Source organism: Haemaphysalis longicornis, unplaced genomic scaffold, assembly GCF_048455015.1.
Source record: "Haemaphysalis longicornis isolate Haplotype H1 unplaced genomic scaffold, Haemaphysalis longicornis Haplotype H1 scaffold_6, whole genome shotgun sequence".
NCBI lineage: Eukaryota > Metazoa > Arthropoda > Arachnida > Ixodida > Ixodidae > Haemaphysalis > Haemaphysalis longicornis.
The window spans coordinates 162,682,434-162,709,504 of NW_027526407.1; positions in this window are offsets into that span (position 1 = coordinate 162,682,434).

Genomic DNA, 27,071 nt, shown 5'->3' on the forward strand with positions numbered 1-27,071 from the left:
AGCCAAATCTAACAACAACCCTGAGGCATTGGATACATACTACATTAGTTCGAAACAGTCCCTCAATGAAGTCTCTGCTGCTAAGCGCCAATTTTCTCCACATACCTGCTCTCAATGCTACAAACTAATCACAACAAATTTTGGCGTACCCTGTCCTTGAAATTTCAACCCAGCCAAATCGAACTAGTCAATTCAGATGGTAATCCTGTAAGTCCAGACCAGTGTGCCTCAACATTTATTAACTATTTGGTATCAGTTTTTGCAGACCATCCTTCCACTCCCACGCTACCAGTCTCGCAGCGTTCGCCTCAGCCAATGCCTGAAATACTAATCTCTCCTGAGGGCATATCTCAATTGATCAGCTGTCTCAAGCTCTCCTCCACCGCCTGTTGTGACCTTATCAATAGCAAACTACTTAAAGGTACCATAGCATTGTCTAGCGAGATCCTCTACATAATATTCACTCAATCAATAAAAACAGGTTACATACCAGACGACTGAAACAAAGCCCAAATTATTCCTACCTTCAAGTCCGGTGACCCTGCAATGCCCTGCAATTATACTCCGATTTCTCTGACATGCATACCATGCACGCTACTTGAGCATATTATAGCCACTAGTATTATGACTCACCTATACTCTATTACTCCATTTACCGGCATCAAGATGGCTTCCGCAAACTACTATCTTGCGAAACCCAGCTAGCAGAGTTCTCCACGAAATGGATAACAACCACCAAGTGGGTGCCATCTTTCTGGACTTCGCCAAAGCATTTGACCGTGTCCCACATGATCTACTAATAGGTAAGATATCCGTACTCGGTCTCCCCCCTAACCTTATCTCTTTGGATCAAACATTTCTTAGAAAACAGGTAACAATTCACAACCGCCAATAACTGCAACTCTCCACTCCAGATGTTTTGTCTGGTGTCCCCCAGGGTGCCTGTCAGCACCCTCTCCTCTTCCTTTTCTACATCAATTACCTTCCACATAACATAGTAACAAAATTAAGGCTTTTTCCGAACGACAGCGTTGTTTATTCAGCCATCCACAGCCCGGAGAGGTCCGAAACCCTCCAGCAAGACCTCAATACAATTTAATCTTGGTGCGACTCCTCACTCATGCCTTTAAATCTAGCTAAATGCAGGGTATTGTTATTCAGGCGCAAAAAGACCCTTTATTCTTACCCCTACAAAATTAATTCGGTTCTTGTCGACCGGACCTCAACTTAAAAATATCTCGATGGTCACATGACCTGCCCTCTGTCCTGGACTAAACATGTGGGAACAATCTGCGCAGACGCCTCACGGGCTCTCGGCTACTTAAGTAGAATATTAAAATCGGAATCTCCGGACATACAAAAAACAATAGCTTACCTTACATTCATCAGACCCAAGCTCGAATACGCTTCTTCTATTTGGGACACTTCACAAGACAAACTTACAAACAAAGTAGAAGCTGTCCTGAACCGTGCTGCCCGCTTTATATGTAATCAATATTCTAACAACATTAGCGTGAGTGCGCTTAAACACTCATTATCCCTCCCTTCGCTAACTTCGCGTCGAACCATCTCCCGTCTCTGCTTACTCCATTGTTTATTTTACCACCCACGACTGAGGCACCCTTTGGTAAAACCTCCTCCGAGAACGGCATCCCGCCTAAACCACCGTCACCCAATAGAGCGCATCGCTGGCCGCAGTTCAGCTATGAATAACTCTTTTTTCCCACATTCTATCATACTTTGGAACAAGTTGCCTAACGAAATCGTTACCTGTTCAAACTGCACAAACTTTCGAGATAAACGTAATCGCTACATAAAGGAATTCCCTCTTCAATTTCATCGCTCGCCAATCACCCCCACTCCAGCATTCAAAATTATGTACTTTATAAATTATTGTTTTGCTCTATCTTGTAAACGAAAGCATATGTGTCTGCCCTGCTGCCCCGCTCCTCTTTTATTGTATATGCTTGCCTTTGTATAAGCTTACTCCGTCTTTCATCTCGCCTCAGTTTACCTTGTACATAGCTTTTTAGTGATTTTTTTTATTTGAAATTTTGTAACAAGTTTACTGTGCCTTGAATTCTTCGGTGCTCACTGTGTACTTTATTCAACCTGTTATTATTGCACCCCCTTATGTAATGCCTTCTGGCTTTTAAGGTGACAATAAATGAATGAAATGAAGAACACTGGCACAAGCCACAGCTTCCCTAGCCGGGGTTACGCGCTGCGGTGGCGCACCTGTGCTTGTCAATGGCCATCAAGTTCACGTGTCACGTATTATTCTACTTTTATTTTCCAATTCAAAGTTTTTTGAGTTTCCAAAAACCGAGCCCAATCGCTCCTCAAAGCTCCCAATTGTGGGAGGGACGCCCAATAGGACATGTTCTACGATGAAAGGAATAGCAAAAACAACAGCTTTTTTTATTTGTTGCCCATGTTTCACTTTACTCTTTATAGATCTTGTTCGGTGAAGATCTCTACAGTCTTTATTCAAGGGACTCGATACCTTCCCCTTTCTTCTGGCATCACCCTGTTTTTTAGTTCTCGATCATTCCCATCGCAAGCCTTCAATGCTCCGCTTCCTGCCCGATGACAAAGACCCTGAACCAAACTTTTGAAATGCGTAAAGATCGCCTCCGATGTTAGACACACGCCGTTGCTTACATACTATCCGGCGACTGCAGTTTTCGCACGAATGATGTGACATGCAATGCCTCGAAGATACGCCTTCTGCCGGGCTGGCGATAAATGAAGAACACGGTCATGCAATCCCACATTGTAAAGTTTTCTTGTGTAGAAGTACGGATGGCTGAGCAGTAGGAGGTGACGGTAGCATGTAGGAGGCCCGCGAAAGACATGAGAACATGACGAGCCGTTTGCCCAGACTAAACTTTATTTATTTTCACAAACCACCCACTCCCTGCTGCGCAGGGCCCACACGGCTGAACACAAAACTATAAGCGCCAGGTAAGGGCTCTGCACACGAGCTAACATTGTAACACTCCTCTGTTCTTAGGAGGAAGACTCTGGTATTACCTATTCACTGGTTTCCTAGTCCTCGTGCCACTTCGCAACTTCGGTGTGCTAGGTGTACGCACGACAGAGTCACTGTTCAATTGCATACCAACGTTGAGCGCAGTCCCGTCGCTGTACAAGGCACAGCTACTCCCAGATAAGCTATTTCCAGGTGACGGTTCCTGATGAGGCACTTCCGGAGCAGCTGGTGCATGGATAGGCGGCGGCTCCAGGTGTGGTGAAGCTGCAGCTATAGCATTATCAGGAGAGGTCAAAAGTGTTTGTCTGCGCAAGGCATAAGTAGTCGCTGTATCGGTTTCCCAATGTCGCATCTTCAAAACGGAAAGGGGCTGCTGATGGAGTCACGCCCACAACACTGGCGGGCATCCTAAGTGTACCCCTGCGGAAGTTTTGAGCTTACACGTCGTCACCAGGCAGAAGTGATGGAGCCTGCCGGGACCCTCTGTCGGAATACAACTTCTGCTTGAGTTATTTGAGAAGTACAGATGCCTCCAGGCTTGGCTTCAGGACATCTAACTTAGTCTTGAACATTCTTCCCGTCAAAAGCACACACGGTGGCCAACCTGTAACTTTATGTGGTGTGGTCCTGTAGTTGAATGGAAACCTTGAGATCTGCGTATGGAAGTTCCCACAACCAGAGTTCTTGAGTTTGTTCTTTACAGTTTGTACAACTCCTACAGCAGCATCGTTTGAGGCAGGGTGATACGGAGGTACGAGCATGTGGCGTATTCTATTACGAGTAAAGGAGCTATGAAGTGAAAACGCAAGTTTGGTTCATTCAAAAGATTGTCTCGTTAGAATCATACTGACTCCAGTTTTAACATAAACTACGCTGATATAAGCTACATAAATGGGAAAAATGGGAATGGCCAAGAGACCCACCAACTCATTTCCCGGAACAGAACCTATGATGTCCTACCAGACAGCTGTCAAAAGCAAACACAAGCTGTCAAAAGCAAACGCAAAATGCCAGAGTATTTAAGCTTGCTAAGCGAGATATTTGCGCTTTCATTTAGGGCACATTCTTTTTAAAGCCCTAAGAATGGTGGGAAAAAAAGTGGAAGTTACGAAAGCACACGTAAACATAGAAGTACTTATGCGTTTACTGCTGTTGGTAGTGCGCACACTATGCTTGGTTTAGCTGCACAGGGCTGCGGGCCTCTGAGTTTGCTTCAGACAACACTGGCCAATTGGAGCAAACGAAAATGTCTTACGTGACCTTGCTTGTAGAGCGAGCACCTTGTTTCACGAAATGATTGTCTCTATGAGCAAAACAAGCCAGGTACAAATACGTTCACAAACATGCCAAAGACAGAAAAAGGCTTGCCGCGGTGTGGTTGCACCATCTAGGTTCTCTAACGGCAAAGAAGACACTGTGATGCCATTTTGGACGACGAAAACACACGATTCAACGGGAAACTTAAAATTTTAACTTTAAACTTTATTTCTCGGTGAATAAAGCATCGTTTGCATTTGGACAAGCGGTGGGGGCACTATAAAATACGAAATCTTTCGAATAACACAAACAATGGCGCCTTTAGGAACTTAAGGTACTGTGCACTGGTGAAGGCAGCACCGTTGTCCAAAAATATCACGTCAAGCAGGCCATGCTGAACGAATGCAATTCTTAAGGCAGAAATGGTAGCTTCTGCAGATGTGGAATACACAGAAAAGACTTCTTTCGTTTTCAGAACGCATACCCAATAACCAAGAACGTATGACTGAGGAATGGTCCCTCAAAGTAAATGTGAAGCCTTGAAAAGGGTCGCTGTAAAAAAGGCCACGGTGTCTGCTGAATCGGGCATGCAGCTTGATGTTGCGTCTGGCTGGTAGTGCACCTCTTCACACTGTTCGAAATGTCCTTTTCATTGCCCGGACACCAAACATGGCTCCTGGAAATCACCTTGCTCTTCTCGACGCCCGGGTGGCTGGCATGAAGAACGCGAAAAACTTGGGCCTGCAATAATTTTGGGAATTATGACTTTTGATCCCTGGAGTAGGCAACCCTCATGGAGACTTAGTTCTGAGCTTCTGGTACTAAAGGGCTTCACTCTTGTCCCGCTGGGAGGCTTTCTTCTTTCAAAACAAAAAGAACAACATGACCCAGAACTGGATCAATTCTGGTGGCTCGGACCACAACACCAACTAATGGAGCCGCGGTTATGAATCCTCCAGCAAGAAGATTTCAGCACGTCATGATGATCCAGTGGTACCAGATGGCAAAGACAGTCTACTAAGAGCATCGGCGTGGCCGAGGTCTTTCCAAGGTTTGTATAGTAGTTTGTACTTGTATGCAGATAGCTTCAGAGCCAACCTGACTGCTCGAGGCGAAGCTTGCCCAGGAACAGGCTCGTTGGCACCCAGCAGTCCAAGAAGTTCCTTCGAGTCAGTGTGTGCTTCGAATGAGATGGCCCACAAGTAGTGGTGGAACCAATCCACCCCAAACGCTAAAGCCAATGCCTGCTTATCTAGTTGACTGTAGATTTGTTCTGCTTTTGACAAGCTCGTCGAGGCAAAAGCAAATGGATGTTCTCGTTCTCCAGCGTTTTTGTGTGCCAGGACTACACCTCTTATATAAGGCGATGCGTCGCAGCTGACACAAACAGGGTAGGCAGGGTTGAAATGCACAAAAACTGGAACTGAAGTCACCAAGTGCTTGCAGGCAGTGCATGCATCTTGCTGTTCTTGTCCCCACTCCCACTTCTTTTTTTCACAAAGAAGCAAGTGCAGCGGACTAAGGAGTGAAGAAAGATTGGGTAAGAAGCGTCTGTGGAAGCTGACAAATCTTAAGAAACTGTAAAGTTCCTGTACATGTTGAGGTACAGGAACATGCTGAATGGCTGCTACCTTCTCTACGTTTGTGGACAGGCCTTCCTTGCTGGTGAAGTGGCTGAGATACTCAGCTTGTTGCATGAAGCTTTATTTTTTATGTTTCACCTTGAGGACACATTCATGAAGCTTGTTAAGCAAAGCACGGAGGTTGCAAAGGTGCTAAGCATCATTTGCGCCAGTTACAAGAATGTCGTCGAAATAAATTGCTACATGTGGAATTCCCCTAAGAACGTTTTCCATCTCACGCTGAAATATGGCAGGAGCAGATGAGACGCCAAAGGGCAAACGGGTGTACTGAAACAACCCCATATGCCTCAGAAATGGTGACGTACTCTCCCCGAGGCCTCATCAAGGACAACTTGCTGGCACGCATCACGCAAATGCAATTTTGTGAATTTCTCACCTCTAGCATGCACAGTCTTCTGGTCCTCGATTATTGGGCTGGGTTATTGCTCCATTGTTACCCCTAAGTTTATGGTGATGCTACAGTCTCCGCAGATTCCGATGCGTTCATACCTTTTGGTCATATCCACAATAGGTGCAGCCCAGTTTCCGGTCTTGACTGGAACAATATTAGAATCTCTTCATAATCTTTGGATTTCTTATGTGACTATCCTTGAAGACGCGGCAGTGCGTGTGGTTTGAAGAACCGGGGCGGAGCATCTGAAGGAACATGTAGAGAACCTTTAGAATCTTTGAACGTACCGAATCATTCTTCAAACAATTCGGCGTAGTCTTTGACTAGGTGTTTGACGTCGGAAAGTGCGTGAATGTTCACTTCAACGTCGACGACGCCGACGCCCAGCTCACGCTTCCAATTTCATCCTAGAAGAGTGAGCGATCCGTCCCCCGTCAGAAAACGAGGCAGGTCAGCCTCTTTGCCACGAAACTTCACACTGACGTTAGCTTTGCCGTGAACCCTTTTCAGTTCATCAAAGCTGTCTGGGGGGCTAGTTGGTCTCTTGACATCATCATCATCATTAATCATCATCACCAGCCTATCTACGCCCACTGCAGGGCAAAGGCCTCTCTCAATATTCTCCAATTACCTCGGTCCTGTGCCAACTGTGACCAATTTATCCCCGCAAACTTCTTAATCTCATCTGCCCATCTAACTTTCTGCCGCCCCCTGCAACGCTTGCTTCTCTAGGGATCAACTCTGTGACCAGCGGTTATCTTGCCTTCCCGTTACATACCCTACCCACGTCCACTTCTTCTTCTTAATTTCTACTAGTATATCTTTAACACCAGTTTGCTCCCTGACCCACTCCGCTCTCTTCTTATCCCTTAATGTTACACCTATCATTTTCCGCTCCATTGCCCGCTGAGTCGTTTTCAATTTAAGTTGAACCCTCTTAGTGAGCCTCCAAGTTTCTGCCCCGTAGGTGAGTACCGGTAAGATGCAGCTGTCATACACCTTCTTCTTCAGCGACAATGGTAGGCTGCTATTCATTATCTGGGAATGTCTGCCATATGCACCCCACCCCATTCTGATCCTTCTAATTATCTCTGCCTGATTGTTGGGATCTCGGGTCACAACTGGGCCTAAGTAGATATATTCGCTTACCACTTCCACTGCCTCGCCATCTATCTCAAACTGCTGTGCTGTCCCGAGGTTATTGATCATTACTTTAGTTTTCTGCATATTAATTTTCATGCCCACGGTTCTACTCTGTTCGCCCAGTGTGGAAAGCATGCTTTGCAATTCGTCCCCCGAGTTACTTAGCAAAGGCAACGTCATCAGCAAATCTGAGGTTACTGAGGTATTCTTCATTAACCCTTACTCCCACCTGTTCCCAATCCAACGTTCTGAATACTTCTTGTAAGCATGCTGTGAATAACACTGGAGAGATTGTGTCTATTTGTCTGACACCCTTCCTTATAGGTATTTTACTGCTCTCCCTATGGAGGATGATGGTAGCTGTAGACCCACTGTAGATATCCCCTAGTATTCTTACATAATGCTCATCTACCCCCTGGTTCCGTAATGCCTGAATGACTGCTAGGGTTTCGACCGAGCCAAATGCTTTCTCATAATATATAAAGGCTATATATAGGGGTTCAGTATACTCAGCGCACTTCTCTATCACCTGATTGATCATGTGAATATGGTCCATTGTTGAATAACCTTTACGGAACCCTGCTTGTTCTTTAGGTTGACTGAAATCTAAGGTTGCAGAGATTCGGTTAGCGATTACCTTGGTAAATACCTTGTAGACGACTGACAGTAAGCTGATCGGCCTGTAATTTTTCAAGTCCTTCATGTCGCCTTTCTTATGGATTGGGATGATGTGCGCGTTCTTCCAAGATTCCGGTACCATTGCGGTCATTAGGCATTGCGTATACAGGTTGGCCAGTTTTTCAAGTACAATTTCTCCGCCATCCTTCAACAGGTCTGCTGTTATCTGATCCTCACCAGGTGCTTTTCCCCTTTCATTTCTTTGAAAGCCTTCCTTACTTCTTCGGTCGTTACTCGTGGGATGTCTATCTCCTCTGAACTACTGTCTCGTTCGGCATTATCCTGTATGTCCAGGCTACTGTACAGATACCTATAGAGCTCCTCGGCCACTGTGACTATTTTATCCCTTTTTTTGATGACATTCCCTTGCTTGTCCTTAAGTGCATACATCTGATTTTTCCCCACGCCAAGACGTCTCTTCACTGCTTTCAGGCTACCTCCGTTCTTTACAGCGTATTCGATCCTCTCCATATTATACTTCCGTATGTCAGCTGTGTTACGCTTATTGATTAACTTCGAGAGCTCGGCTGGTTCTATTCTGCCAGCTGCGGTAGAGATTCTCGTGGTTTGCCGTTTCCTGATTAGGTCTTTCGTCTCCTGTGAAAGTTTACCAGTATCCTGTCTAGCAATAGTGCCCCCGACTTCTATTGCACACTCCGTGATGATGCGTGTAAGGTTGTCGCTGGCTTCCTGTGTCGTAAGATCGGCTTCCTCGTTAAGGAAGGAATGTCGGTTCTGCAGCGCGATCCTGAATTCTTCTACTTTACGTCTTACTGTTAGTTCGTTTATCGGCTTCTTTCCTACTAGCTTGTGGCGGTCCCTCCTCAAATCTAGCCTAATTCGAGATCTTACCATACGGTGGTCACTACACCTTACCCTTCCGAGCACTTCCACATCCTGCACGACGCCAGGGTTATCGCATAATATGAAGTCTATTTCATTTTTGTGCTCCCCATTCGGGCTCCTTCAGGTTCATTTCCGACTCTCCCGTTTGCAGAAGAAGGTATTCATTAGGCGGAGGTTATTCCGTTCTGCAAACTAAACTAGTAGGTCCCCCCTGCTATTTCTACAGCCCAGACCATAGCTCCCAACTGCCTTGTCTCCAGCCTGACTCTTTCCATCTTTAGCATTAAAGTCCCCCATAACTACGGTATACTGTGCTTTTTTAGCCATTGCCGATTCCACATCTTCATAGAGGCGTTCCACTACTTTGTCGTCGTAGCTGGATGTGGGCGCGTAGCCCTGTACCGCCTTGAGCTTGTACCTCTTATTGAGCCTAATTACAAGACCTACTGCCCGTTCGTTAATTCTATAGTGTTAGTCTATGTTGCCAGCTATGCTTTTATTGACTAGAAATCCCACTCCCAGTTCTCTTCTGTCCTCTAGACCACGGTAACATAGGACGTGTCCATTTTTCAGCACCGTAAAGGCTTCGCCTGCCCTCCTAACCTTGCTAAGCCCTATTACATCCCATTTAATACCCTCTAATTCCTCGAAAAACACCTCCAGACTTGCTTCGCTGGATAAGGTTCGCGCGTTAAACATTGCCAGGTTCAGATTCCATTGGCGGCCTGTCCGGATCCAGGGATTCTTAGCACCCTCTGCTGCGTCACAGGTCTGACCGCCGCCGTGGTCAGTTGCTTCGCAGCCGCTGGGAACTGAGGGCCGAGGGTTAGTTGGCGTATTCATGGGAGGTTGTGGCTGTTACTACACCAGGGTGGCCAATCCTGCTCTGTTGAGGAAGTGCATTACCGGCAATGGTCGCCGGGGTCAGGCCGCACCCCAAGCCCCTTTGTGCAATTCCATCAATGCCCGGATATTTTTTTTAAATCTAGTGGGAATTGTCCGGCACCGGGATTCGAACCACGGTCCTTCTGCACGTGAGGCGGGTGTTCTACCTCTACGCCATCGCTGCACTGCCATCGCTGCACTCTTGACATAATTTCAGTTAATTTTCAGTTCCCCGGCATAGCTTTGCAGAAGCCCTTGTGATGGCTCCACAGGCACCGAAGGCAAAAGCTTAAAAAGACGTGACTTGGCCATGACGGGGACACTTGCCCCCGTGTCCACTTCCATGCGGACCGGACTGCCGGAAACGTCCAACTTCACTGTGAAGGGTGGAGGCGGGATGGCGTAGTCAACGTGCCACAGGTCGAAAACTTCGGAAGATGAAGTTGTAGCAGCGTCCTCATCGTAGAACGTATTCACGCGGTGACGGTTGCTCGACGAAGCCGAACTTCATGCCAAAAACGAGTGTTTCTTGGAAGGGCTGTTGCTTCGGCCTTGGCTGTCCTTTCTTCTCGTATTGCATACCTTTGCCAAGTGACCTCGTTTTTTAAAGTTATTACGGATTGTCCTCACAAGCTTCCATTTTCATGCAAGGTGTCCGTCTCCGAAGCGGTAGCAGGTGACGCCCTCCGAGCCTGATGAGACACGGTGAGTAGAGAAAGCGCTTCTCGTGTTGGCTTTGGCTGTCTGTTAGCGTTGGCTGTTAGCTTTGACTTACGGGTTAGCTTTAGCTTTTTGTGAGTTACATTGCCAGGGTGGTGTGCACAGCGTTGTCGAAGGTGAGGTCCGCGTTGTTTATGCCACATACTATGCGTTCGGGGAGCATGTTTTCAAGTTATGCACCTAAGTTGGAGTGCTAAGAAAGGCTTGTTAGTGCTGCGATCAAATTGATGATCGTATTCTCCTTCCGCGCAAACGAGCGAGTCTAGCGTCTTGTCATTAGTTTGGGGGGCTTGACCAAATTTCGGAGCCCAGCATACGTTTTCTGCCAGCAGCAGGTGAAGAATACGGAAGTACACTTAGTTGGGCCGACATCATTCGTCAAAAAAAAATGCTTCAAGCCGGTCCACGTAATAGGGCCACTTCTCTGCTACCACCTCGAACAGCTCGAGGATGCCAGAATTTTCTATGGTGAATGGATTGCAGAGCGGTACGAATACGAAGACTCACATGAAACGTTTTTTCATCTTCGTCACCAGGTAAATGTGTAGCACTACGGATGGCCTAGCAGTAGAAGGTGACTACCATAAACACAAGCAGGCCATCAGGGCCACGGAAGACATGAGAACACGAGGAGCTGTTTGCCCAGAATGAACTCTGTTTATTTTCACAATCCGCCACTCCCTGCTGTGCCAGGCATGCACGGCTGAACACAAAACTATTAGCACCACGTGTGGGCGCTGCATATGAGCTAACATTTTAACAGTTCTGCTAGCAGATGATAACTGAAGCACGGCCACTCGATGGCAACCTCCAGTTTATCAGGGGGTCGTGCCAGAAGCGTGTGCTCTGGCTTCAGACGGATAAACGCATGGTAGAACTTGCGGAAGCCATGTCATGCGAGCCACCTTTTTTAAGAAAGGCGAAGAACATGTCTGCAGTAATCCTATCGCGCATACACCGGGTGCGGTCGCTACAAACGCTGCCGTGGAGGGTATCCGTAAACAAAACAGCAGTGTGGACAACACCTGTTCCTCCGAATATATGGAGGGAAAGCCCCCTCAAAGTCGTCGCAAAGCGGGTTAGGCACAGATGGTTGCACAGCCAATGCCTAGTCCTTTCGGGATCCTAAAAAAGGCTGGAAATAACTCCGCTATAGAAAAAAATGTCGGAATATATATATGACTGCTACGGCGACCGCAAATAATCAATCACGCCTCAGCAGCCGCCAACGCAAGCGTCGTGAGGGCAACTCGGCCGTGCAATATCCATCCCGAGTTTCCTCTGAACTCTCGTGTCAATCACACACACCCAGCCCATTCGTAGGCGTGGCGTAGCGACCGAGCCCCGCCCAACCATGGCTGCCAAGGCGTCCACTTCGCCAGCGGGGAAGCATCACAGACAGGAAGTCGCTTACATTTGATGGTCCGGTCAGAAAGCTAAGCAGCAAGCAATGAATAAACAAGGTCCCCCGAGCCACCGTCTGTCAAATGGTTCCACAGTGGTGGGTTCGAGGGGGGGAGGGAAACTGGGGGCTTCCGTTCGAACGAAGAGTTCTTTCTATTCCCAACGACAGGAGCGGCAAATATTTTCCCACGGCATCCTTATACATACACAGTGAAAACACAATCGACGACAGACGACCCACCTTCGACGTCTAAAACACACCAGCAAAATTCTGAAACACGCTCATAACACACTACGTTGGGGCGATGATTTGTTCTACGCCCACCATCCGCACCTACACAAAGCCCGTCAAATTTAAACTAGGAGGAAGGGCGCATTCCTTCCGCTTCAGTCGACTGCTTTGCTGATTTTGTTTGGGGTCGCGCTGAGCTGCACTAGAGCCACCCTCAAATCCCGCAGCAAACTCATTTCAGTGAAAGAAAATAACACCGAGAAAGTTGGAGCCACCCCTCTCCGCTTTTAAAGGTGTTAGCTTTAGACGGAGGTCTTATATTTAAAAGGAAAAACTTTGTTATCTTATTTACGCAACGAAGTGCATATTGCCACGCGGTTCTAGATTGCAGCGCTTGCGGATGTTCGCACAAGCCCTGCTTTTTCACCTTTAGCGGCCTCAACAGGGCCGGCTGATAGTGCTATGCGTGCTCCGCGTAGTTACAACATTGTCGGTGATATTTATCGGACGCTGTACAATCACTACTTTGTTAAACTCGAGCAGCTGGACACTCAGGAGTGAGCTATCTCGTTCCTTCTGAAATAGCGCCCTGCTCCTGCACCTTCAGTGCGGACCGCTTTGCGCAGTGCCAATGACTCGCAATTAAGCTGCCAGTGACAAAATTGCTCGCAGACAATTTAGTGTGTTTGCTTAAAAACGAAAGTTGTGGCCACGCAACACGTGGCTGGTGAAAGGAAAATGATTGCCCTGGGGTAACTTCGCCAGTGACGCGAAGTTTTGCTCTTGTGTAACCCGAGCTGGTGATGTCAGAAGAATTGGGGAAGGTCGTTCAGTTATCTTTGTCTGGTTCATTTCTAAATAAACTGGTGAGAGCAGATTTCGGGCTATTGTTTCAACATCTTTGTTTTTGTGATTACATCTCTGAAGCCGACATATGTTTTGGTACAGATAAAGGGAGTGAACCAGGCGAAAAAAACACCCTGGAAGGAAGAACACGCGAAAGGCGCATACTTACAACTGACTTTTATTCCGCTCATAAACGCACATATATTCAGACGGGGCATAGCACTGTGCAGGCATAAAAAACAAATAGGAAAAGAAATCTTGTACTAACGCCCGCCTGTATTAGTGTGTGTTTTTTTCTGTGGAATAAAAGATAGATGAAATTCCGCGCGTCCCTTTGGGTTCTTCTTTCTGGGTGGTGTCTTTGTTCGGGCAGTTTATGCATTTTATAATATACACAAACGCGCCCCAGCGCATGCCCTTGTGAACGCCGTACCGGTGTTAACATTTTTTATCAAAAAGTACACTGGTTATTAGCATCACCAGATTTCCTGACCGGAGCTATTTTTACTGTTTTGCTGTCTTTTGGTTACGTATCACCTATACAGTATTGATGCAATTGCAATCGCAGAAACAAAGAACAATATATATTTAGCATATTTAACCTCACAGTTTCCGGAAACGTTCTAGGAATCGGTTGTTTTAAACCTTGGCAACGGCAGTGAAGTGTGAGGGCATAAAGTAGCGCTTCTGAAATTACAGCAGCCAATAAACGCTCAAGTTCGACGAACACAACCTATTAGTTGGTTTTGTTTTTGGAGCGAATCAACACGTGTGAGCAACGCCTTTGCATGCTGAAACGAACACATGTCTGTGGAGAGAAGTTTTTTTTTCTAAAGACATAAAAATCGGTGAGTATAACATGCCGGGTTAGTAACAAGTTTCCATGAAGCGTAATATAGGAAGGGTGTAATACCTCTCATTTATTTTCAACTTGTGGACGCTACGCAGATTCTCTCCCCTTGAAGACAAAGGTTTGAAGAATCTGTGGTAACGTAGCGAGGCTCTGCTGATGTAGGATGACAAAAAGGAAATTAAATATTATCAAAGGGAATGCAACCGTGGTAAGGTATTTTTTTCCTTTTAGGTATGGCAATCATATGGGATTGAAATTTGCATCCTAGCGATATACAAACAGCAATGTTCATAGTATCAAATTTTCTTGTACCTAATACAAAACTACTCACAGTTCGGGGGGGGGGGGGCGATGCTAAGGAGGATATTTGCGACACCATCTATCCTTACCGTGCACGACCACCATGTATATCACCTTTAATTTTGAGACTAAAAAATGTCATTTTGGCATCACCAACTAAGAATGAATATTTTTCTTATGAGTTAAGTTTTTTTTCATCAATATATCGAAATTATAGTCCACAGTTGTTGTTTTAAGGTTGCCTCTATCGTAAAAGTCCCGAACTATAGTATTGACTACCGCGGATAGTTGTAGTTGAAACGCGAAACCACGACACCCCTCATTGCCAGTTTACTCGCTTTGTGTGCCCCTCGAAACAAAGAATTGGGCAATTTGTCAGTTTGGCAGTGTATGTAATGACATAATAGCATGTCTACTACCACTGTCAGTATATAGGCTGCACATCTGTAAGCACAGTTCAAAGATTTATTTTTGCGATGTTCAAACGAAACGTGTATTCAAATGAAACATGTATTCAGCAACTTTTTCCTCCGACTTTGGTATCGCGCGCCGAAAAGTTTATCCATATCAGTCGCCGCATTTTTTCTGAAAGAGCAGGTTTAAACACAAGAAGTTTATTTAGTGTGCAATTTTGGGTTATTCTTGCCCGCACTTTTTTTCATTTGAAATTTTAAATGCACATTAGTATATTTCGTACCATCTCGATTTCCCTAGGGCGTTTTTCTTCAGGGACACCATTTTTTGTTCCTATTGCCCTGAGGATTCCATGGCAATGCAAGACTAGCAACTATTCCACAAGGAGAGCAATTTTTCTATTTCGAAAAAAACCATCGAGTTGCATGCGGTGACTTCAGTGCTGCGTCATATTTGTGCACGCGTAGCCCAAAGTCACCTGGGAATTGTTTGCCAGACGGAGCTGAGAAAATTGACAGCGGTCATGAAGAAATGGCGGTGGCAGTATTTTGTATCCCCGTTTGTGTATCCCCGTGGTTCTTCCGGAAGGCTACAGAGGAGGATCTTGGCGTAAGGCCAAAGTTGAGCTCTTTTCTGCGCCACGAGGGCCGAGCGCTGCCACAACACAACGATGCATTCAATCAAAAGCAATCTCAGCCACACCTGGCAACGTAGAGCGACACGGAAAGCCGAAGGTTGCAGCTGTGGCTCGGAGTACAAGGGCTGACGTCATACAGGGCTCGCGCCCCACTAGACAGGCTCAGCAGATAAACATACCAAATCACTCCTGATTTAATACTGAAAGACGCCATCAGCGTAGTTCTAATATTATTGATTCTTTCACAACATGACTCATTGGGTGTGCTTAGATGTCTTCGAATGGTTTCAGAACAATTTCAGCCTATTGTTAGAAAAATGCTAACTTTTATAAAGTACGACCGAATGCGGCAAAAACAATAGGATGATTGCCATTATTGTTAAGCACGTGACAATGTTGTTGGTAGGGGCTTACGCTCAAAATTCAAATAACATAAAAATTCTTACCAGGAAAACGCCGGAACCGTTAAAGAATCACTGTGTTTCCGAGTTTCCGAATTGTGGATTAGCACTCAAAATTGTGAGATTTGTTGAAGATATTCTTTTCTTTGTGGAGAACTGAAATAATCACAACCGTCACAACCAGTATTTGATGTGGAGAAATTTTTAAAGAGTACGGTATTGGACCTAATTTCACGTGTGAGCTTCGACCAACTGCTTGCTACGATTCGTTTTTTTGAACTTGTATTTTACACCAGAACAAATCTGCTGGGAATATTGCCCCAGAGCTGTTCAACAACTTCTAAATTTCAGTTCGGGGCACCCTAAACTGGTAAAAAGTGTAATCGCCTTTTCTGTGTTACGGTCTGCAGTTCTTAGTTCCTTTTTACGTAAAACAAGGACACTCTCTAGGCGCATTTCGCCAGACTCAATCCTGCCATGTTCCGGGGTACATTGTACGCAGGACTGCCCAGAAGCTAATAAAAGTGATAGGTGCCACCGCGGAATGTAGTAATGATGGTCTCACGGCAGAAACAATAGAAACCGCTGTGACTTCGTACATGCACCTTTATCACACGGTAGCGGGGATGTCGAAATACATTACTGGGGTAGAGTACTTTTTTCTGCTCCGAATAAGCTAGGCAAGCTTTTTAAATTGGCAGAAGGGAAGTTGTCAGGACAGAAGTCTGAGAGCTGTTGAAATAATATGCATTCTATGCAATTGTTCTGTGCCACATGGCAATTGTGTTTTCATTGTCGTTACGCCATGGTAACATTCATACAGACCAGTCAGGTAGGTGTACCAATGTTCGACCTTTGGAGCACCAGAGCTCGCTACGGAACAACGCTGATGCCGACATCGCTCGACATTGCGCGACCCACACAGATAAAAAGCAAGTGCAACATTGTCCACTTTTTGATAGCACCAGCCTGCAGTGGCGGCACAATCACCAGTTGGCACGTGCTTTCTGTATTACAAAGAACGATGTAAAATGTGACAGCCACCCATCCATGACATTGCACAAAAAAGAAATTTGTTTTCTTATCAGGTGTATAACCTTAAGTGTTTTTGACTTTTTGTTGAACGTAAAAATTGTAATGTTGTGTTTTTCGAAACGTATTCCTTTACCAGTTGTATTATTGTGTTTGTCAAACAGCAGTATCGTGTGGTTGACGCGGCACAGGTTCATTCTGAGTACATATTTGTGTTCATGCGTAATAAAAACAGTTCCGAGTTAGCGCCGTCGTGAGTGTCTTCCCCGCGTTCCTCCTGTTTCAAGCGCTACTTAGTGATGCACCCTAAAAATCTTTGGACAAATTTTTAGAAGCTCAGTAAAGTCAGGAAAAATATCATACATGCTCAAGAAATAAACAGTGCTTTGTGTGTATATTTACAGACGCACATAAATGCGTGAAAGCTTTGCTTCAACGCTCTATCACGAAATAAAACACAATTGCAACAAAAATCATGCTTCGTTTTGCATAAAAAGTGCACTCCGAACATTTGCTCATATATATGTATATAAGCTTAGTTTTTCTGTCACTGCTGCGTAACTTGTGTGAACAAGCGGGCAGTCGGGCGTACCTAGGCCTGAAGTTTTTTGTACTTATACTATATTTTCAGAAACGCAAAAAATATATAATGCCAAATGGGTCTATTCCTGCGTTTTAAATGGCAAGAGAACAAAAAACAATTAGCCATATCCCTATTTGTAAAATATTGACATTTTAATTTGTGTAAAATGCTGCACACACACACATTCTTAGTAGATCAATTATGTGCATTTTTTCTGCATTTCGCAATATTATATAGTATTTATTTATTTACGGGATACCTAGAATCGCCACGAGGGCATTTTTGTAGTGCTGGTTTGTAACAGGTACAAAAACGTGCAGACAAACACATTTAGACATTCGTAAACTTTTTCAAAAGCACTAAATCATAAGGGTAAAAAACGAACAACACATTGAATATAAACGAGAGAAAATGAGATGGTTGTTTGGTAGGCTAAGTGAGTTCTCTGACAACATATTACAGTCATGTATTGTTCTTAAAAAAATATTTTGCAAAAATATCCGTTCAATGAGAATAATATAGCACTTTTTCGAATTATCATGGGGCCGTGATAGGTTGTTTGGCTATAGGAGATACTGTTATTTCTCGATACGAATGTGATTCTAGTAAATGCATGGGAAAACATTTATTCGTAATTTTTTAAGGCTTGACTGAAGTGGTTTTCAGCTCATGGTAGCTTTTATCGCCGATTTTCTAGCTAAAGGGTCGCAATTACTAGTAACAAAACGCACTGCCTGGTTATGCAGCTTTTCTAAACTTTCTAAACAATATTCTTGGCGTCTTGTCGCACACAACACAATGTAATTAGGTATAGAAAGGACATGTATAAACCATGTTTCTTTTACTTCTCACGATGCATCTATGCATTGAATCTATGCGATACGTTATATACGTACGGTACGGAAGCACTACGAGGTTTTGTTTGTCTGGTTGTGCTTTCTCTTTTGTTCTTTTGTTAAGTTTTCTGAGGCACTTCTCGACCACCTCGTAGTGCTGCCGTACGTACTTAACGTAACGCATAGATTGAAAAAAGTTTTAAGCCAGCAAAATGTTGAAGTGGTGTTTTCGGCGCCTTGAAATTTAAAGGGAATGGGCAAAAAAGTGAATTCGCAAACCCACCACTCAAAATCTTGTGGCATAAAGCACGTCAACAAATTTGTCGACTGCGTAGTTGGAGTTGTTTACAAATTTCCATTTTAATGCGGCACCTCCTACATTGGACAAACAGGCAATGTTTAAATGAACGATTGCGGGAGCACAACAATGCTTGACCAATTACAATCGCTAGGCCACCTTGCAGCCCACTGCGCAAAATGCGGATGTAAACCCAAGCTGAACGAAGCGAATGTGCTGTCAAGCTCAAATCACCGAAGGGTTCTGGAAGTAATTTTAGCGTTCAGTATGCCGTCTGTGGAACCTGACAAATGTATCAGCGTGCCTACAATAGCACTCACAGAAAAAGAGATGAAATGATAAAAAAGTCTAAATGCTCATAAACGCACACGAACGAAGATATCATGTTTACCCTATGAATGTACACTCACCATCGCATCCTTATAAACAACGATAAAGCTTTCAATAAACCAGTTCTTAGACTGCGCACCATCGTAATATTTTGTCTATTTAACTGTCCCTGTCTCTCGTTTAAATATTCAGCGCACATTATTATCGAATTCTAGAAATATTCCTTTTTCGCATTTTGCCTTTTTCATTTGAACATCGGTTCACCAAGCGTTGGAGACATTGTAAGGATTGATGCGAATGGGATTAGCATTGCTGTTTGTAATAAGAATAACCACGGTTGCGTAACGAAATGGACGCTTGTCAGGGTAACTGCTTGGAGGCACTTTTCATATGTTGTTTTGAGGTTGCTACACTTGTCCGCAAACATCGGCTGGAAGCGTGAGCGGCGGTTCTTATTAACAAAGGCTATTTACGAAGATAATTTATAGTGCTTGTGGAGAGAGTACTTTGGTCAAAACGTACGGCAAAATTGGCTAGATGCAATGAAGTATGAAGGCTTTACATGATCTCGCTCGAATTGTCGTGGCTTTCTGCGGCGTGTTGCTATCTCTAAAGCAGCCGCTGCTCTCATTCACTAGAAATGGGAGCTGCTTGGGCAGCTGATGCGGACTCAGAATCTCGACTCGAGACGTTATAACACGCCCAAGTCAAACCAGCCCTTGCGTTTGCACAAGCTGGATATCTGTGTTGATTTGTTTGTCCTATGAAGCCGTTCAGTGGAAATGTCCCACATAGTCATTTTGTGATGCGTTACTTCGCAAAACAGAAATTCAATGTTAATAGATCATTCTGGTGCGTTGTATACGTTAGCAACTTGACTATCAAATTCTGTACTTAAGATTCAAATAAAGTATCTGTTTTTAGTTGTTGTTTATGGTATTTGTAATTTTTGTTGCCCTTAAATTTACCATTGCTGCTACTCATCTATTATGCACAATAGCTAAGAAGAAAAGAATTTGTTTTTGGCATTTGTTTGTACGTGGTCGCTTTTATAGAAAACGCACTGACACAAGCTTCCCAGTAGGACGTTTAGGTCACGTGGGTAACCCTACAGGATGCCACCTCTAGACATCTGTCGATGCCCTTGAGAAGGGAAGAACATGAACTGCAGAAGAGAGGATTTGCGGGCTAACGGAAACAAAAACATAAATTTTAAACGTACGTTCAATTTAGCCTTGGGGGGTCTCGGGATCATTCACAACATGTTTTCCTAAAAAGAAGAGTAGGCAATTTTTGTACAGAGTGATCCCGGTACAGAGTTTGTTACCGTTATACATTTATGAGTTTAATGACCTTGTTTCCTGTTTGTTCCCTTGCCGGCGCTGTGGAATGCTGTGGGTCAGATAGCAGTGGAATGAGCGCAGGGCCATTTGCGCACCTCTACACTGTCAACGTCAATCAATTCACCGCTACTCGGCAGACGACAGCCGCCACGTGCGCAGAGAATCGACGAAAAAGAAGACTAAACAACGTGTCCCAAAACAACGCGATTGCTCAAAATTTTGGGAGGTTCTGCTGAATGTGGTGTTGAAGATATGAAATAATTTAACACTTCTCGAATGAACAACTTTACGTTTTACCGGTATCATGCACAAACTTTCTTTACATGCTGGGGATTGCGCAAAGATATTCAGCAAAACAAACTCTGAATCCAAACTTTTTGGATGTCCACCCAAGACCATAAGTTTGCCGACCATTAAAGTAGCAATTTTGAGTTATATCTCTGCCGCACGGCAGGACGGAGTATTATAGGCAGTAGTTCCTATTCATTCAGTACTTATACGGCATATCGCATTCATTGCACAGTTTGTCGGGTTGCCATCGGAATAAAAAACCGAAAATGCCCCTTTCTCTGGTAGGTAAAGTTTTCTTACTAGTTGCTGTGTGTTACCCAGTCTTCTCAACAATTACTGCTTCATTTTACTTTGTAGAATGGCTTTCCCGCTCAGAACGAGAGAGCTTGTAATTATCAAGATTCAGCAAACAAAGGTAAAGTATGTTTTGTCTTTCTGACTACAAACGTGCGAAAAGTCATGTTTTGCGGGCCTCCAACGTTACGCAGTGTTGAGAGGGGTACTTCGGAATCTGGAAGACGTTTTTGAGATCTTCCGCGAAAATAAAGTGCTATGAGGTCACTGGTTTATGGACATGAGTATTCCCGGAAAATTACAGTTCGAGATTACGTTCCAAAGCGAACGATCTTGACTCCAACCTACACAATTATTTGTCACAATTCTTTGAATGATTTATAGATTGTAGGGTTTAACGCACCGACGCAACACAGGCGATGAGGCGCGCTGTAGTGGAGGGCTCCGCATTAATTTTGATCAACTGGGGAGATTTACCGTGCGAAGAAACCTCGTCCGCACGGGCGTTTTTCTTTTCGGTTTAATCAGAAAAGCAGCAACCGCGGCAGGGAATCCAACCCACGACCTCGTGCTCTGCAGCCCAACGCCTTAGCCACAGAGCCACCGCAGCGGGTAATTCTTTGAATTATTCGAGTATTTTTTACTTTGTAAATTTATAATAAATTTGCAACATTGTGGTGAGGAATGGCAGTTTCTCCAAGGTGATAAACGCAGATGCTAAGGTATGCTCACACTGGTACTCTTTGTACCCAAGACTTGTCGCATTGAACCTACGTGCGAACTCCCCGGGGAAGGCAATGGCTCAACAATTATTCTAGATTTTCGTTACGCTATGTTTGGTGACATAGGATAAAAAGTGTAAAAGTGCGACTTGACACTCTGAAGAGTGCTGAGAAACTTCGGTGTATGGGTGTGCTCTGTTGGTGGGCTCACTGCAGACCACCATGATCAAAGTGTTCGAAGGGTTGTAGATGCCTTTGTTAAAGTGGGCGTTTTCAGTACGGACATTGATACTTGCACGGTATACGGCGGTGATTAGGCTTACACTTAGAAGGTCTGTCCGCGCTTACAGACAATACATATAGATTTCAGAAGAAATACGCGGGGTGAAGACCGATTGATGCGACAAAACGCTCTAAATATTAAGTAGGCGTTAGATAGAGTCTTTTTTTGTCAGCCTAATTCAACAGCGCCAGCGTTTAACCGCATTAATGCTTCGTTTATTACACAAGTAGTCAATTTCACCTTACCTTATACACAGAGGCTTACATATATATAGTAAAACCAAGAATGTATCCAATATTACATGCCGCATGGGACCTTTTGCACTTTCTAAAGGTTTGCAAAACATTGCGAGGCAGCCTTTCTGAAACAGAGTACCGCAGACGTCTCCCTGCTGTTCAAAAGAATGTAAAAATATACAGAGAAAACCTGTCCGCCAAGTAAAGGCTCTGCTGGGTTTGGGATGTTCATATAATTGGTAGACAGCCTCACGAATTTAGTTTTATCAAGCGCTTTGTGTGCAAAATATTTGATGCTGCAGTACATATTGCAGAGCAACCAGATGTTATTTGTAACATTGCTTTATTAAACCATTTGATTTTTTCCTCTCACAGTCAAGTATTACACGACAATTGGGATGAATTGTGCAGCAAATTTCGAAGACTGGCATTGTTTTTGGGGAATCCATATATGGCAAGAAACGAGCGGCAATATTAAAGCACGTAATGTAACCAGTTTATTTAGGGAAATTTTACGTCTCTCCCGCAAAGGAAAATATACAAATATCTGCCACAGCTTTTGTTTTTTGGCGTATTTTTGTGTGTGTACTGTCATTTAATTTTTTTAGAAGTACCAAGCGGGTGAGCCTGTTCGTATTGGTGGCTGGATGTCACACAAACTGCCGACGGCATAAAAATTATTAAGGCGCAGCCAATATAATTCCCTGAATGATTGCAAAATTGTGAAGAAAGCTCCATTGCACAAGGTTACGTAGAAGTCGCAAAGTTAAATAAATAAATATTTGCTTCGCTTTTTTTGTGGCCAGATCATTCTAAAATTGCAGACAATCATTTCCCAAACAGCGCTAAAACTTCAAAATTGGGTAATACAAAGCATATTTTAATTGCCTGCTAGTGTCCCATCAGAAATCGGTGCTCGAAACCGATGTGGGGAAATACATTTCGAGCTGGCTGAGAAAAAGTAGCCTTTGCTCCTTTGGAAAGGTACGTAATCAATAAATGGGCTCCTTTTATAGCGATGCAAAGCCGTTCACAATTTCATTTATCGCAGACGAAGGGCCAGGAAGAGCACACTAAGGGAAATGTCAAAATATATACCTTGTGTAAGCTTCATGGCGTTTTAAAAACGCGTGGGTTTGAGGCATCAAATGAGAATACGGAGACCAAATTCATCATTGTATTTAAAAACTGAAAGTAGGCGAATTAGCAATATACGTTTTTACCAAGTTGTTGTTCCCTTGGAGGTGGAAAAAGAGGTGTTCACGATGTCACGGAGGTGTTCACGAAGTCCACGTAGGTGTTCACGAAGTTCACGGAGGTGCTCACGGATGTGTTCACGGATGTGTTTACGGATAATACAGTAATCAAAGAACACGCTCGGCGATTGGGAGTAAGACGAGTCGCAACCATCATTTGTGTGCCGTCGTAATTTTTTGGTATATACTGAAGGTAATATCCACAACTTAGAGTTGCAATAGCGCTCGCTCTTGCAAGACCAAATGTTTTACAATTTGTTCGATACATCAGCTACAATGTACTCGTATAATTACCACAATACACCCAGTTCCATTTACTTAAACAAGAATATCCCAAATCTGAATGACGTCTTCAGTTGTATGCAGGAGAAATAGTGGTTTAAACATCGAATGGGCTGTGCCCTAATGACGCAAGCTAGGGGTACTCATTGCGTCAAAATGCGTTTTTAATCATACACCCATTGTTGGAAACGTAGGAATAGTCGATTCTGATCTCTAATCACGGGGTTTATCGTGGTGTTGTGATTTTGTCTGTGTGTTTATTCGGTTTTTATTTCGTTTTCATTTGTCACGCTAACGCGTAAAGTAAGCCCAAATAATTCACGCTGTGTTCTTATCTCGCCTCTAGTATATCGCTCACTACATACAACAAATTAAATATGACAAATTAATACATAATTGGATCATTACACTGCATCAAACAAGCCTTCGGGCTCCCCATGATTACCACAACCAAGAAACGCCTTCAAATGGGTTTTAACAACACTATTGGAGCACTCTTAAATGTCAGCTAGCAAGCAAGCGTATTTGTTTGAGACAAACTCAGGAATCGCTTTGTTCTTCAAAGCATCAAATGGCCAGGCCCCGAACAAACCCATATAACTTTCTCTCAGACGAGTGGGTTAACTTATCGGAGTTTGGGTTTGGGCTAGTTGGTAGCGGCAATCAATTACTTCGTTTTTTTTTTCTTTTGCGCTACTAGAACTCGTTGAGTGGGTAAACATATTTCGGTGAAAGCCCTCGCAAAGAATTTGAACCTCGACATCTATTCACATTTGCGGGCCACCCGGAACTAAGACTGTGAACAACTGTACTACAATAGCTGTGACTAGTCCTGCACCGATGTGGTGAGATAGAATGACAGATAAACCATGGTTGCACTGACCACATCAAGAAACCAGCTAATTGCATGCGCGTTCCTCTGGGCGACCTCTCTTTCAGATTCCAAAAACACGCCATTTCCGTAACACTCAACTAATGCAATTGAAAAATCATCATCACTGCCTCTAAAGCAACCTGCCGCAGTTGTTCGTCAGTGAGGGTGGCATCAGCAACATTACGGGTACTTCAACAATACCATCCGACTAACTGGGTGGAAATAGCTCTCTTCCCATGCATCTTCCCATGCATCTGTAAAGCGCCAAAACTTCGTCCACCAGCAGAGTCGCGAACTTGCCAACCGAGCCTTAGAGGTCACCGAAGCTTCTACACCACCTCTCACGTATTAGTATATCACTCAATTTTATTGCGCACAATAGAAAAATTCCATGTATCCTCCCCCACCAATCCGCAAAACGCAGAAAATATCACTCCAAAAATTACAAATGGGCACGTACGTACAATTAGTGTGAAATATTTTTGTTTCGTGCACAGTACACTGTTCGATGCAAATTTTCTCCACAGCCGGGCCCCCTTCAACATTAAATTCTAGAATGTACTGAAAACGCAAACGTGCCCACACTTTCCACCTGTACCTTTTCCAAGCTATTGGAGCCATTGGAGATTCTAAGAGTAGTTGCTGGAACAGCGAACGTATCGACGCCTCGTTTCTTTAAAGACGAGCACGCTTCTGCAATAAGATTGACCCACCGATTTCGTTACAAAGTGAACCAAGCTATTTATGCCACCTTGGAGGTGTATGTCACGTCGGAAACGCAGCGAAAACAAGCCAACATTCCCTTACAATGATAACTGGTGTGGCTGAGTTAAAAAAAAAACAATCGCTTCCCCCAGTCGGAGTTGGAACTGAATCGTGGGCTTATGAAGTCGATGTCTATCCTAGCTAGTCTGAAAGATTGCATCTTAGGAAACTGCGTCTCAAGACTTGGACCACACAGAAGGCAGACAGACACGAGTCCATGTGTCTGCCTGCATTTTCTTAGTTACAACAGTTAGTGCGCTGTTTCCTAAGGTGGCATGGGTAACAAACCAGCCCTACTTGAAGGTGTATTGCATTCTGACACAGTAAAAGCAGTTTCAATTTTTAAAAAGGTGCATGAACGTGCAAAATTGAACAGGAACTTTCTGCATCCTTCTATGTAAAGAGGACGATGGTTGGACGAACAGTTGTTTTTGCAGCGAACTGAAATAGAGAAGGGTCTAATACGAAGCAACTGGGATCAGCAGTCTACACTGCGCACGAGTTAAAGCCAACGCTCAATGAATCAAAGTATAAACTGAGACGACAAGCAAGGAATACAACACGATAAAGTTTCTCTGTCAACTATAGTCGTTGTAAATTGAAGGGGTGTAATTTTTTATGTGCTCAATTTGCTCTTCGATATTAGCCTCTGTGGGTTCTTGCAAGTTTTATGAAGGTCGAGTTTGAGGGACTTTTATCGGTTGTATAATTCAGAGATTTTAGGCACTTCATCCTTCTTGTCACAATAACGGCGTTTATTTGTATCCATCGTTGAGGGTAATATTGCTTTAGTGAAAGTTCTGCACACCGGGGATGATATGTAGAAAAATCAGTGCTACCGTTTCTTCTTTTCCTACTTAAGTTTTCCTTGTTTCGTAATTTAAATTTCCGGCCAAATTTCAAAGCAAAAACTTTCTTAGAGTGATTGCGCGATTCGCGCTTCTGGTGTACGGTGGGGTTTTGCCCGTTCGTCTTATGTGCCTGCTCTCTTGCTTGGCATATTGGTCGACATGGAAAGTCCTTTTACCCAGTCATCGCGCAAACTAAGGGATGCGACACCGTCTACGTCGACGCACTTCTTCAGATTGAATCCAGCGTGGAGACGTTTTTTCTTCTTTTGTTTCTTCTTGTAACACAGCCCCCGCGTGCAGGTCAACTCTCCCGGCCGATGCCATATGGAATGAATGGGTGCGGTCAAGATCGGATGAGACCTTGTACCGTGAAGTCCTACCGCCACCGAGAACGATATTGGCCTGGATGAATACAGGCCCGGAGCACTAACGCAATCGAAGCCGCCATGGCATTTCTGAAGCCACGGGTTACGTGTCGGGGATCATGGCAGGCGAACAGCGTCTCGTCTGGTCATGTGGCGCTCGTCACGTGGACTGGTCATTGGAGGTCATTCGCTGGACACACAAGGCTGGGGATGGGGGGCGCATTCATGCCTCACCGGGGCTGCGGCATGCCGACGATATACAGGAGTCTTCGAGGGATATTCAGGGGCGGAGACTGGGCGAAGATGAAGGTCCAGGCCGGGAATGACAACCACATCTCCGGCCCCGGCGATGCCAATAGACAATATCAACTAAACAGCTTTCCGGGAGATACGGGTCTTGTCCAATGAAGCTACGTTTGCATGTATGAGATCGTTAGTGAGAGGTGGATTTACACTTGGGAATCGCTTCGAGCGTTTGGGATACAGCTGCCTAATTGGGAACTAGAGAGGTCCTGGGGCGAGAACACAGTCGCGTTTTTTAGATTGAGTGAATTGTGTACACTGGTAGCACGGCCGAAGGGATATATACATGGAGATTATGGCAATTGGCGCCAACAGGTAGCCTCAAGTAAACCTTATATTTAGCAATCATGTACCCTGGTATGGAAATAACAAATAGCCATATGTCGAGGTTTTATATACCCATATCAAACTATTTTGAAGTTTACAATGTATTAATTGGCAATTTAAGAGGAGCAAACGAGCATTTTAGTAAACTAAACTGG